This window comes from Canis aureus, chromosome 7, assembly GCF_053574225.1.
Source record: "Canis aureus isolate CA01 chromosome 7, VMU_Caureus_v.1.0, whole genome shotgun sequence".
Taxonomy (NCBI): domain Eukaryota; kingdom Metazoa; phylum Chordata; class Mammalia; order Carnivora; family Canidae; genus Canis; species Canis aureus.
In genome coordinates, this window is record NC_135617.1 from 10,996,820 (window position 1) to 11,008,800 (window position 11,981).

Consider the following 11,981-nt stretch of genomic DNA (forward strand, 5'->3'; position numbering starts at 1 on the left):
GGATCCAGGAAAATGCTGGACTTGAGACATGAAGTATAGGAAAATGAGGATTTTCCTTGTTAGGCTGTGAAGAAGGTGATGCTAGCAGACATACTTTAGGAAGTGGACAGAGAATCCTAGCAGGTGACTGAACAGATAGAGGGATTCTTGACAACACAAAATAAGAAAATGCTGAAAGCTATAAATCCTTTACTCATTTACCTAAAAAACACATTCAAAAGACAATTTCAGCAGTTTCATGGGTCCTCTGACTGCCATCCACAGACATCAGTGGACAATACCAGCTACTATCAGAAGCAGCAGGTGGAGGGTTGGGCCAACTCAGGGTGGTAGTGTGGGAAAACCAAGGTGACTTTAAGGTGTCAGGACACATATACATTAAAATGAAGAGATTTAATTATTCCTGTTGAAAATAAGGGAAGAGATTTCCCCACACCTCCTTTTTCTCAAAGCATTTCCTTTAGAAAACTTGTAAGTACTGGCTCTTCTTTTTAAAATGTATATAAATCCTTTTGAAGGGTAATCAGCCCTCTTTTTGAAAATGTCTGGAATGTCTTTTCATGACAAATGCCTTTCTCTTGGACCTGGGAACCATCTATTTGAAATGTAAACACTCCTATATCCCAGTTTCTTTATTCTTTTCTCTTTTTTTTTTCCTTTTTTCTTTTTTCTTTTCTTTTCTTTTCTTTTCTTTTCTTTTCTTTTCTTTTCTTTTCTTTCCTTTTTTCTTTTCTTTTCTTTTTTCTTTTCTTCTTTTCTTTTTGAGATTTTATTTATTTATTCATGAGAGACTCAGAGAGACAGAGAGTCAGAGACACAGGCAGATGGAGAGGCAGGCTCCCTGCAAGGAGCCCAATGTGGGACTGATCCCAGACCCCAGGATCAAGCCCTGAGCCAAAGGCAGACACCCAACTGCTGAGCCACCAAGGCATCCCTATATCCCAGTTTCTGTAGGAGGGTGGGCATTTTGCTCACATTTTGCAAAACTATCTCATATCTTAAAGATATGAGAAGTGTGTTTTCCTCTAGATAAAGCTAACACAGATGGTAACCTCAACTACCAGGCGAGGTTAAGGTAAACAGAGTATGACAGATGCTGTTTTCAAGTCCTTTTACTTCAGGATAGTTATTGCATATCTTGAAAGTGAGAGACATCAAAATCATGCATTTGTGGGAAGGAAAAGGTATTTTCTCTCTACCCTTCTAAGTTCCTGGCTCAGACTCTCCCCCTTCACCCTGCTCCAGTAATAAAAGACAGAGTAACAGGAGAAAAACAAACAGAAGTTTAATAACTAGTACACCTCCTGTATTCATGAGGCATAGTCAGGAAAACTGAGTAACTCCCCCCAAATGGATCAAGCACCACCTTAAATACCATTTTTACTAAATACAAAGGATCTTGAAGGAAAGAAGAGGGCAGTTATGGCAGATTACTCAGCGAAGTATAGTAATCAAGGGTATGGTGGTAATTCAGAATTAAGTTTCTGCTTTCTCCATTGATAGAGTTTCCAGAGATTTAGACCTCCTTCAGTTCCTGGTACAGGAGTTAGACACCTTTACAAATGGGGATTTCCCTTATAAATGTCTCTCACAAAGGAGTGACTTCTCAGTTTTTAGAACTTTTCTTACATCTGCTGTTTTTTAAAAATAACTTTTTAAAGATTTTATTTATTTATTCATGAGAGACAGAGAGAGAGAGAGAGAGAGACAGGCAGAGACACAGGCAGAGGGAGAAGCAGGATCCATGCAGGCAGCCTGACGTGGGGCTTCATCCCAGGTCTCCAGGATCATGCCCTGAGCTGAAGGCGGCACTAAACCGCTGAGCCACCGGGCTGCCCATGTTTCTTAAAAATAATTAGCCTAAAATAATCCTTGTGCCAAAAGGACATATTTTGGGGGCAAATTCTGCTCCCCTTTAGGTTGTATCTGCCTGGCTATATAAAAGGTTGAGATTTCTTTCTGTCTTTGGAATCTCTTAGCAGATTGAATGTAATGCACATCACATTCTGGTTTAATGCTATTCAATACTAAAAATGTTTCTCTGCTACCTTTGTAGAGAAGATTTCTGAGCTGGGAAAAGATTTTATTTTTAATTATATTTCCTCATCAAGGGAAAATTTTTAATTATATTTCCCCATCAAGGGTGGGGTAAAGATTGTACATCTAAGAGACCTTAATTTAAGTAGCAAAAGTCAACTTTCTAATTTACAATTTTTGGTAAAGTCATCAGTAATTCTGTAAATCTTTTCATCTAAGTGTCTTGTCAGCAATCGGTAATTATGATGTCTGAAGGTTAAACATGGGTAGCTGAACAAGGTGACTCTAAAGTTCTAAAAAGTCTATGATTTTAGCCTAAAAGTCTATGATTTTCTTATACAGATTTTTTTTAATGGAATAGGAAATCTTGATTCAGTTAACTTCTCTCATTTCGGTCATTAATACATAATATAAATATTTATTATTTGTGTCAATGTATATTATTTTGGTGTACTAATAATTTTAGTCCCTTCTTTATATTGTTGGGGAGGAAAACTTTCTCTCTACCCGTCAAAGATTCTCTTTGCTGTTTTAAGAATTAAATTGACAGACAGATTAATAAGGGAAAATCAAATTTAATTTCATACATACAAGAACCCCACATACATGAAAGATCTAAAGACAGAAAGATAAAATGAGGTATACATGCCATCCTGAACTAAGACATAGGTTGGGAACCTGGTGCTTCAAAGAGGAGGCCCTTCAATTCACAGGGCAATGAGAAGAGCAGATGTTTAGCAATTATATGTTTGCCTTACCATACAGATGGGTCACTCAGAATATTTATCACTGATAATAACTCTTATTCTGAAAAAGACCCCCATTTTAGATTATTCTAGGTAGATGGTGGGAAGAAAAATTTCTTTTGATCCCAGAGGGTCTCAAATGTTTTCAACTCAAAATAGTCTACCTGCCAAGGTGGCACACTTTGGGGACACCTGTTCTGAACTCCTGCAATATCAAGGATTATGAAGGTCAGGTTTTCCTCTGTGTGCACTGGACATCAAAAAATCAGAAGAGCAGTTTTGAATTTTGAAATTTGGTTACTAATTAAATCCTCCCTAAATATTCCTTATTACCTGTTTATCTTTCCTTATAACATTTTTTCCTTTTTTTTTTTTCCTCGTGAAGTCTATCTCCCTCTAATTTGTTACCTACCAAAATACTGCTTGAATGTTTCTTATATGCCTTGGAAATTCACACTAGTGTCTTCATTTCATTCTGAGTAGGATTTCTGTTTCTTTCAACCACCATAGCCTCTTGGGCTTTCTTCACTTTTCTTAGGAGTCTCTCAATATGCATCCCAAACTGCTGGCAAATCCTGTCTTGACTCCCCATTAGCATACTTAAAATTTATTAACTCTTCTCCTTTTGTCCAGAAGCATAGTTTTTGTTAGGCCAGGTCTCCCAGGTTCTAACATCCTCAGCAGCAATCCTTGATAAGCTGGGCACTGTGGAAAGCCTGTGTGTTAAAGAAAGAGTTCCAAGTTTTGCCACCATCCTGTCCAGATGAGCCACTATTTAATCTTCATTTGTTATGGGCCTGACAGCACTAAACAAAGAGCCTGTGTTTCATATAAAAGCTTTTAAAAATTTGTCTTAATTGACTCTTTTTTGTACTTTGAACATAGCTACATCCCCCAGACAAACTACTAGACCCACGATGATTACAAAGAGAGTAGAATAGGAAGTGTTTGCTACCAGAACAAGAAACATAATGAATGAGATATGGGAGGGGCCCTGAGAGGCTTTTAGGTTAGCTGTTTTCTCTCTCAGAAAGATTTCTTGTTCATTTTAAACCTCTGGTTTAAGAAGGCAAAGAAACAATGGTCTCTTAGCAGAGTTTGGGAAATGACCTTTTCTGTCATCTGCGTCTGAATAGAAAACTCTAACTCCCTAGAGCTAGAATCAAAAAAATTCTTGTGGAAAAAATCCCCAGCAAAGCCCCTAGGCAGATCAGCCCTTGGACCATTATTTCCAGAAATGATATATATAAACAGAAGTCCCAGAAATAACATCAAGTCAGATTTCATGAACTATTCATCATATCCGATTTAATGGGATCATTATAACTGGCATTTGGCATGTGTTAATAGTATCTAACACAGATACTTTCTTTTTCTTTTTTGACTATTGAATGAATAATGATCCATGATTTAGCTTTTCTTAATGGCTCCTTAATATCAACTCTTTGGGGAAGAAGAACTGATAAAATGTATGACATTTATTTTATATTAGTAGCTCGGAAAATGTGCATGTTTGTAATCAAGGTAGATTTTTACACCGCAGCTCTAATGATTTCTCATGAAAAGTGGATGGTTATAAGGAGTGCATCTCCTCAGTGAGTATCAAATGGCAGCATATTACCCAGTGATGGGAGAAAAAATACAGACCCTAAGACGCCCTTGCTGGTCTATAAAGGAAGCAGAATCTTGTACGTTTCAAAGAATTTATCACTTAATGGAAGCTTTCATAGGCTGCAAATTGATGGGCTAGAATTTTCCTTCCATATGTTAGAAATTATTTTCTGCAAAAAAAGCAGAGAGAAGACTTTCTTTTGTCCCATTCTCACCTATGACTCTCCCTACAGGTGTATTCTTTGTTATTTTCTGGTGCAGTAGGAAGGGTAGAAAGAGGGAATTATTTCCTTAAGGAAATTTCTAGGTGAGCGATGATGTGGTGTCCCATCCCCTAACGTCTTTCTTAGCCTCCTAATCTAGGACCATATCAATTAGAAGACTAGATTTGCTGCTGACATCAAAGGGACTTCATGTACAGGAAAGCTCAGAGTGAGGTGACACATTATCATCCTAATCCCTGAGAAGGGCTGGCACTTAGGCTGACACAGCATATAGCATTGATGAAGGTCGGAGTTAGTATGACAGCGTAGAAAACAGAAATCTATGTAACTGAGAAGGAACTCGTTTAAACATTCTGTTCTGCTCCCTGCTCAAATTATAAAACATGCTAACACCTGTTTTTGAATGTTTCAGTTAAATGCCTTGGACCCCCCCAAATTGCCTCTGGTAAGAATATTTCCTCTCATTTTTCCTCTTATGATAATCTAGAGTCCTTTAGGGTGTTCACAACTGTTATTTGGATTCATTATGCAAATTTGCATACTCTTGCTCGCCAGTACTTCCAACTCCATGTTTCAGCAACTTCTTTCAGAGAAAAAGAGTACTGAATTAGAATTTCCATATTGGAAAGAATCAGTTCCCTTCCTCCATGTCCCTTTCCTCTCAAAATCTTCCGCATGTTTTCTGCTGGTTCCTTTTTTCCAGCTCTCATTTTTACTAGAAGCAACAAAGAGACATATATGCTTTTCAAGCCCAGCTCTGTAGTAAAACTGATCCCATCATTAGCAAGCCTTTTACCTCCTGCCCACCTGCAATGACCGTGCTAACATGGAAGGAGGGAGCTGGGAATCCATTCAGTGTTGCAGTTATGATCATTAACATTGTTTATAATCCCTGGATTTCTTCCTATTGTCTTTGAAAAAAGTGTACTATGATTATTCCCTTGAGATGAGCCAAAGGAGGGAAGAGATGTTGGAATTTGCTCATTGATGATCAAAATTAAGTGAGCATTACCATCACCTGTGGAACTTTTTAAAAAAATACTTTGGGCTCTCTCTCTCTTTTTTTTAAGATTTTTAAATTTATTTATTAATGAGAGACAGAGAGAGAGGCAGAGACACAGGCAGAGGGAGAAGCAGGCTCCATGTAGGGAGCCCAATGTCAGACTTGATCCTGGGACTCCAGGATCACCCCCTGGCCAAAGGCAGATGCTCAACCACTGAGCCACCTGGGATCCTTGGGGTCTCTTCTAATAGATGGGGCTCAATAATTTTTTTTACCAAGTGCTTTAGGTGGTTCAGGTGCAGTGGTTACAAAACCTACATTTGGGAACCTCTGTTAGACCATGCAATTGGTTGTAACCACAGAGATTATGTTATCCATATTTTTTTTTACTTCATTTTAGTAATTACTCTGTTACACTTAAAAATTAAGTTTCAATCAAGGACAACAGTTTTATTTTCAGAAGTGTTAAAATGAGAGCATTTTTTCTCTCTCGCAATTTTCTTTCATCTAAAAAATGAGTAAATTAGCTCCCTTGTGATTATGTTCTTTTTTTTTTTTTTTTTTTTTTTTTTAGCAAGTTTGTTTCTCCATGCTTGGGTTTCTTCTCATTTTTCAATCTTGGTACCATAGGCCAGGTGTCTTATTAATGCACCATTCTGTCCATGACTGAATTAAATTGCTGCTTTAACTTCAGAAGAATCAGTAAATGTTATCTTCAAGCCTCAGCAGTAACATCAGGTCTCATCTAAATGGACATGCATGCCAGTACTAGGATGAGGAGAGTTGATTACAGATTATACATTTTTATAAATATTTAAAGAATAAGTTTTAATGTAACTAAAGATAATATTTCATCCTAAAGAATCTGTATATAAGCCTCTTAATAACAATATGAATTTAACTGAACAATCATATCATTCCATATATTTCTTTGAATTGGAAATACACATATGTAGTCTATGAAGCAAACACAGACAGACTTTTTTTAATATGTTATTTCTGAGACTTTGGTGATAGATAAACTATGTGGAAGAGATAGCTTTCTTCCTCTATTTTCTTTAGTGTCAATCGCTTCCCAAGAGGGAACATAAAAAGCATCCCCGAGTTTCATGAATGGTTTTATTACCCGAATAAGCCATTAATGAAAATTGGACACATTATAAAAGCATTTCTTTACAAAGTTGACTATAGTGCTCTGAACAATATGGAGATTAGCATAAATAGAACTGGGGACAAAACTTAACATTTCAAAAATTTGTATAGCACAACGATATTTTATGAGAGAATGCTGAATTATATACTTTAGAGTAAATATTAAGTTCAAGCAAGTGTTACCAGAACGTTTATTTTGTTGATCTTAAATTGAATCATATTTTCCCAAGGTAAATCAGTAAAGTCTGTCTAATGTCATTTGTATGTTCTAGCCATGATTTAAATGAAAGCTTGCCCATTAGCAGGGCATGAATATTTCTGAGTGAGTGGTGCTGGTCTTGATGAATGTCTTGATGACATTAGCCAAAGAGATAAAGTTATGTTACTGGTGGGAGAGTCAGTGTTGTATGAATGGTCTCCATCCTTGGATTCCTCAGGAGAAGATTTAGGTGGGGATCTGTGCTGGAATAAAGACAGCCGGAGGGAAAGTAGCAAACACAAAGCAGTGTGTAAAGGAAAAGTACACTCTCAAGATGGGAGAGTAGGCAGGTTCTGGGAGGTGTAACTGGCTGCAGGCTGTTTTGGGATGAGACATTTGTTGTGTCTCTCTGGGTTGTGAGAAACTGTGGTGTACAGTGCGGTGGTTTCTAATAGAGGCTACTTCTAATCATTTGGGAAACTCTTCCCACAGATTGGGAGTGGGGATTTTTAACACAAACAGGTTGGCCTGGAGCTGTCATGGCAGCCTTCCTCTGTTGAGAGGCTGTACTCACAATGCAAATGCATTATAATGAGCCTAGGTGTTACACTAGGGCAGAGGTCAAAGAGGAAAGCCAATGTTCTATACCTGTGGTTCGTGATTTTCAGTACCAAGGTCTTGAAAGCTATAAGGTCAGGATGTTGTGTCCCACCCCTGTTTTTTTTTTTTTCCCCTAAAGGTTTTATTTATTCATGAAAGACACACACAGAGAGGCAGAGACATAGGCAGAGGGAGAAGCAGGGTTCCATGCAGGGAGCCCAATTCAGGACTCTATCCCAGGACCCCAGGATCACGACCTGAGCTGAAGGCAGATGCTCAACCATTGAGCCACCCAGGTGCACCCCCTGGTTTTAATATGTAATTTACTTTTCATTGTCCTTCCAGCTCACTCATTTCTCTATCATTCCCCTTCAAGAACTTGGAACTCTGTTTTGGAGTGTTTTTTTCCACTGCTCACATCTAGTTTTTACCAAATAGTTATAGAGTGGATTTTGCAAAGCTTGATTTTTCCTCCTTTCTAAAAGCAAGAATATTTGTGGCAAAACCCTGAATTAAGTCACTTAATTTATCATAAAAGTGAATTGGGTTAAGAATCCGGACTATGAAGCAAGGTTGCCTATTGTTATTAGGAAAATGGGAGTCAAATAGAGGTGTGTGTGCACGTGTGCTTATACGTATGTGTTTGATGTGTATGCACAAGCATGAGTGCTTGTAAAGTACTTAATAAAAGTGCTGATGAAAAGTTTTAGACTATTAGGAATTAGAACAGCTAAAATTACTGATTTGCTGCTATCGATGCCCACAGCAAATATCATTCTCAATGGAGAAAAACTGAGAGCCTTTCTCCTAAGATCAGGAACACGACAGGGATGTCCACTCTCACCACTGCTATTCAACATAGTACTAGAAGTCCTAGTCTCAGCAATCAGACAACAAAAAGAAATAAAGCCATTCAAATTGGCAAAGAAGAAGTCAAACTCTCTTTGCAGATGACTTGATACTGTATATAGAAAACCCAAAAGACTCCACCCCAAGATTGCTAAAACTCATACAGCAATTTAGCAGTGTGGCAGGAGACAAAATCAATGCCCAGAAATCAGTGGCATTTCTATACACTAACAATGAGACTGAAGAAAGAGAAATTAAGGAGTCAATCCCATTTACAATTGCACCCAAAAGCATGAGATACCTAGGAATAAACCTAACCAAAGAGGTAAAGGATCTATACCCTAAAAATTACAAAACACTTCTGAAAGAAATTGAGGAAGACACAAAGAAATGGAAAAACATCCCATGCTCATGCATTGGAAGAATAAATATTGTCTATGCTACCCAGGGTAATTTACATGTTCAATGCAATCCCTATCAAATACCATGGATTTTCTTCATAGAGTTGGAACAAATGATCTTAAAATATGTGTGGAATCAGAAAAGACCCTGAATAGCCAGGGGAATATTGAAAAAGAAAACCAGAGCTGGGGCATCATAATGCCGGATTTCAAGCTGTACTACAAAGCTGTGATCATTAAGACAGTGTGGTACTGGCACAAAAACAGACACATAGATCAATGGAACAGAATAGAGAACCCAGAAATGGGCCCTCAACTCTCTGGTCAACTAATATTCAACAAAGCTGGAAAAACTATCCACTGTAAAAAGGACAGTGTCTTCAATAAATGGTGCTGGGAAAATTGGACAGCCACGTGCAGAAGAATGAAACTAGAGCATTCTCTTACACCATACACAAAGATAAACTCAAAATGGATGCAAAATCTAAATGTCAGACAAGAATCCATCAAAATCCTGGAGGAGAACATAGGCAACACCCTTTTTGAACTTGGCCACAGTAACTTCTTAAAAGATACATCTATAAAGGCAAGGGAAACAAAAGCAAAAACAGGAGTAAAATGTCACTACAATCTGAGGAAGGGAAATGAAGGAAGAAGAAAGAAGAGAAATACTACCCTTAAGGCAGGCTTCTCCAGGGGACAACTGGTTACCCAGAAAGGGTTCAGAATGGTAGGCACACTATGGGTTTACCATATTTCACAGTCTGTTCTCTGTCTTTGAATAGTAAAAAGCTTGTTTATTTCTTGTTGAATTCACTGACAATTTACTAATATATGGTAGATTTTTTCAACCTGACCAAACTCTTCAGGTCTACATAAAACCATTGCTATGCTCATTTAATCATTTAGTGTTAGAAATGTAACTTAAGAGGAATAGTATGAAATCACAGGTAGGATACTACATGTATTCTTGATCGTTAGTATTTTCGAGTTCTGATAGTTTTCTACTATCAGAGATACCTACCCCAGGAACATGGTTTGTTATATCATCTCCTCCCCTAGACAACCCTTATGACCAACTGAAAAGGTGTTATTCTTCAGCTTCCTTTTTTCTAGGTTTTTTTAAAATTGTATCCCCCAGCTTTTATTAAGCTCTTTATTTACATTGAATATAATGTAACCAATAAGCCTGTCAATTAAATATGTTAATATACTCATGTTCATCATGATAAAAAATTTATTATTTGTTTTTAGTTGTCCAATCTCATCCTACTAGAGAAGAGGAAACGTGTACTGGATTTACCATAGTACCTGGCATACTATATTAGCTTAATAAATAATACCTTTTTTTAAAGGGTTTTTTTTTTTTTAGTTTTTATTTTGTTTTATTTTATTTATTTTATTTTATTTTATTTTATTTTATTTTATTTTATTTTATTTTATTATTTTATTTTATTTTATTTATTTATGATAGTCACAGAGAGAGACACAGAGAGAGAGGCAGAGAGAGAAGCAGGCTCCATTCAGGGAGCCCAACGTGGGATTCGATCCCGGGTGTCCAGGATCACGCCCTGGGCCAAAGGCAGGTGCTAAACCGCTGCGCCACCCAGGGATCCCCTAAATAATACCTTTTAAAGTTAATCTTTCTTAAAAAACAATCAACCTTCCATTTACAGATTATGGTAGTGTTGGTTAATTAGTTAACCATGCATATTGAAATCAGATTACCAGGCTTTGAATCTAGGTACTTTGAATTTTCTTTTATTTTTTATTTTTTATTTATTTATGATAGTCACACAGAGAGAGAGAGAGAGAGGCAGAGACACAGGCAGAGGGAGAAGCAGGCTCCATGCACCAGGAGCCAATGTGGGATTCGATCCCGGGTCTCCAGGATCGCGCCCCGGGCCAAAGACAGGCGCTAAACCTCTGCTCCACCCAGGGATCCCTACTTTGAATTTTCAATGGATAATCTTAACCTCAAATTTTCTGGATCCTTTTGTCTCCTTCCTAACTCCTACATACCATAAAGAATCACCTACAAGAAGCAAATTGAAAATCAACCGCTTGTTTGAAAATATTGGTCAAAATGAATTGTTTGTAAACCTTCAACAAAGGCTATCTGAAATCAAGGCAGTTTAGTATTAAGTGGTAAAATGTTCAGATGTAATCCATCTTAGCAAATACCTGTTAAGAAACAACTATGTGCTCAATGGTATGCTAGAAAAAGAAGGAAATAATTACATTTATTGATTGCCTACTCTAAACTTCCTTGTGCTGCATACAACATACATCATCTTATTTAAGTCCTCACAATTATGCTGTGGAGTATGTATTCTTATTTAAGTAACAGTGCCAGATTAATTCATGCTTTTTCCAAAGCTAAACCTCATTGTTAGGCACTGTGGAGAAGATTTAATGAATGAAGGAAAAGCTTTAAACAAAACTGTTTAATATCTATAGAATGTTAGCATCAGGCCAGTGGTTTCCAAACATTTAACTCTAGCATGGGCACTCCAGTAACATAAAAGCCCGGCATATAGAAAAGACACTAGTGAGTGCTACTGTGGTTGAAGTAGGTTTAGTGGATTTCATTTTCTCTTTATCTCTTTCTCTCTCTCATTTTTCTTTCTCTCTCATTCACGTCAATATAGACTCACATCTTTCTATTTTACACAGTAAGTTACAATGCATTGCTATCAAATGTTCCTTGATTTGGCCAGTAGCCAGTAGTAGCCTTTTTAATTCTGTGTTGTTTTGATATGTCCTCATCATTCTCTGAGTACTCTCCAACTTTTTGGTCTGTCAAGACTTTTCCAGACTCATACCTGCCCTAGCCCTGAATTCAGTCATTTTTTTTAAAGGAGTTCTGTTTTTCTTTAGTGGAGAATAGGTACTTAGAAACCAAAATATGAGTGCTAGGTGTGCTCATTAGTACTGTCAATTATATATTTATTTCCAAGATATTGGAAATCCATTATTCCAATATTTCATATATATATGGCTCAAATTAGAAAAAAAAATACTGTGGTGCATTGCATCTAGGCCCTTTTAGAGGACACATATTCAATATTTGATTGAAGTACATTTCATGCAGATTTCCTGAGTTTGCCTTCTTAATTCCTGTGGTTTACTAAATGACCAAAGTTTCAGCTGCTTTGT